Raw genomic sequence first — 2,727 nt, 5'->3', positions numbered from 1 at the left:
GTAAACTGTGATTGTTCCAAGCAAATTACTCAAGTGTTGTAGAATGTCATGTACAATAATTGGCTAAACAGTTCTTGTGTTATCTGTAGCCCTGTTTGAGCAAAGCAGCACTCAGGCGTGTGTTTGCCATCAAACACCTGCCTACCTCCCCTCCAGTCAGTCTGACTGCCCTGCTGTATGTGGACCGTGGGTTTTGGAGAAATGGGGGGTAAATTCTTTGGACTCCACTGTATTATGCCTGTGGTGTGTGTCCCCAGTCCTCTGGGAAGGCAGTGGTGCTCAAACATGACACCAGGTTTGAGGATGACTTCATAGGGAGAGATACCTGTCACTTTTCACTTGGTGGGTTTAAGTAGCAATCTTGGATGCTCATTGGTGCCAGAAAGTTCTCATTTGTCACCAAAGTAGTGTCAGGAGGTGTGACAGTTAACTGTCAGCCCTGGGATCCAAGGGCCGGCATTTGCCTGTGGACTGTGTGTGTGCATGCACATCACCTGGGGCTGCTCAGGTGATAACGACTATCTCATTGTTATGGATATAATCAGTGGCAGAAACGTACACCTGAGCAGTGTGTGGAGGGTCTACTTTTTTTTTTTTTTTTTGGAAAAGGGATGAAAAAAAAAAAATCAAATTCCAGCCTGAAAAATGTAATATGCCATCTTTGTTTAATGCTTCTCAATACAGATATCACAAAACCACAGCAAACATAAATGTTTCCTTATGAAATGAAGTAACTAGTATTACATGTATGGACGTTCCAGTTCACTGAGTTTTCTGCTGGGCACAGGAATAATTCTGGTTCCTTAGCAGGATTTTGAGGTGAGGAGGCGAACTGGAGATGATGTAATGGACTGTCCTCTGCTAACAATACGAGGACCAATTAAAAAATACAAATAAGTGACATAACTTAAAAAGACAGGTGACAAATAGAACACCCATCATATAAAGATGAGGCACTAAAATCATTTTAGAAAAGAACTAGGGATTTGAATTTGCCACCCATGGAAAACAATAGCAAAAACCCCACTGAATTAAATGCCTCAAGCCCTTGCACAGGACTGATTTGATGCTATTCATAGAATAACGTAGATGCCAAATAATGCTGTTATTTGTCAAGTAAATTATTTGTCAGATCCATCATCCTGCCATTTCTTTTCTGGCAGAACTCCCACTGAAGTCAATGGGGGTATTGTCTGAATAAAGTCTTTTAGGATTGGGCCTGAGGTTAAATAAAATGCAACTAAAGGCAACTTGTTCATCTTCCTTGGGTTCGTAAACCCACATGTTGGACAATAGTTTGGCAGCTGGGGTACTGTGCCTTATGATGCTAATTTGTTCTGTCATTGATGCTGATTATTCCCTCATCTCTTTAGTCTACCTGTTGCCACCTCGATTCGTTAATATGTGTGTGTGTGTGTGTGTGTGTGTGTGTGTAACCTCAGCCGTGCTGGCTGTATAGCCCGTCTCAGGGGCTCTGGACTTCCTGGGGGGGTCAGCCCTTTTGGTGTGCTGTCTTGCTCTATGGTGTCCTGGGCTCTTGTGTGACCCTGGAAAACTGCAGGATGAGCCAGGGACTGCAGCTCTAAACTGGGTGAGCAGAGGGCTTTCAAGGTGACTTGTTCTCTACTTTTGAATTAAGAAGCCTGATTATATGGCTGGTCTGTTCCTCCACTTTGTTTTTATCTTTTCGTTTACAAGTTAAATGGTCTACATCAAATTGTTTGAGGTTTTTTTTTTCCTCCAAAAAAAGTGGTAATTAATCTCTTGTTGTCTTGATAGGAACAAAGTTAATAGAAGTAAATTGCTTAAAGGATTTGCGTTTCTAGCTATTAAAATACAACTCAGGCAACTTCAGCATTTGAGTTCTGCCTCTCATTACTACCTATGGGAATATATAATGGTTAAATTAGCTGCAGGTGGACTCCCCCGCTGCTCCAGAAGCACATTAGAAGCATCTTGAGGGTTGCAAGTAACCTTAAAGAAATCAGACATAATGGCCTCAAACAATAGTCATTCTTGTAGCTGGTAACGTGCTCCATATGCGTGAGAGATACTGTGCAAATGGGACTCTTTGTGGGAGACTGCTTGGGTCTGGCTTCTCTGGAAATTGAGTGTTTTTGTCAAATGGAAAATATTCATAGGTGTTGAGCGTAGTTCTGTGCTCAAACGCGTGGTAAAGCAGTTGACACTGCTGGGGGGCAGTGGAAAGATCGCAGACCACCTTTCTGAAGGTGGTGTTATCCCCAGGAGGGGGCTACGCCCCCCAAACCATATAGGATGGAATTTCTGCTGGCTTTTGTACAAATGAACAATTTGTATCTGCAGTCGGGTGTATAACGATATGTTTCCTGGGGTGAAGTTTCTGTTCTCTGCAGGGACTGTTGGCTGGAGTTAACACTTGTCTCACGAAGACCCTTCCGTATCGTCTGCTAGCAATTTCAGGATCGAAACAAACCGCGCACGAGTGTGCAACCTCCAGTGCTTAGGGGCTTTATACCTCCTGCTCTGTTTGCCCTCTGTAACCTTGTTCTTAACAACCCAAGGCCGAGAGTGCGCATTTCCCTTGGTGCTGATCTCCCTTCTTCTGGCACTCCTGGGTGCCTTGCATTGACCTGGCTGTGCAGCCTGGGTGCGCAGGGACCGCACCGCAGCGATGCTCAGCGCAAACTTCAGTGCGGGCGTCCCGCGGGGCCGGACGGCAGCGGCGCGGCGCTCCCGCTGCCCCCG

Source organism: Corvus kubaryi, unplaced genomic scaffold (genome assembly GCF_017639235.1).
Source record: "Corvus kubaryi isolate FWS band 111438036 unplaced genomic scaffold, C.kubaryi_AGA036_p1.0 37397, whole genome shotgun sequence".
NCBI classification, from domain to species: Eukaryota; Metazoa; Chordata; class Aves; order Passeriformes; family Corvidae; genus Corvus; species Corvus kubaryi.
This window is presented reverse-complemented; position numbering follows the sequence as displayed.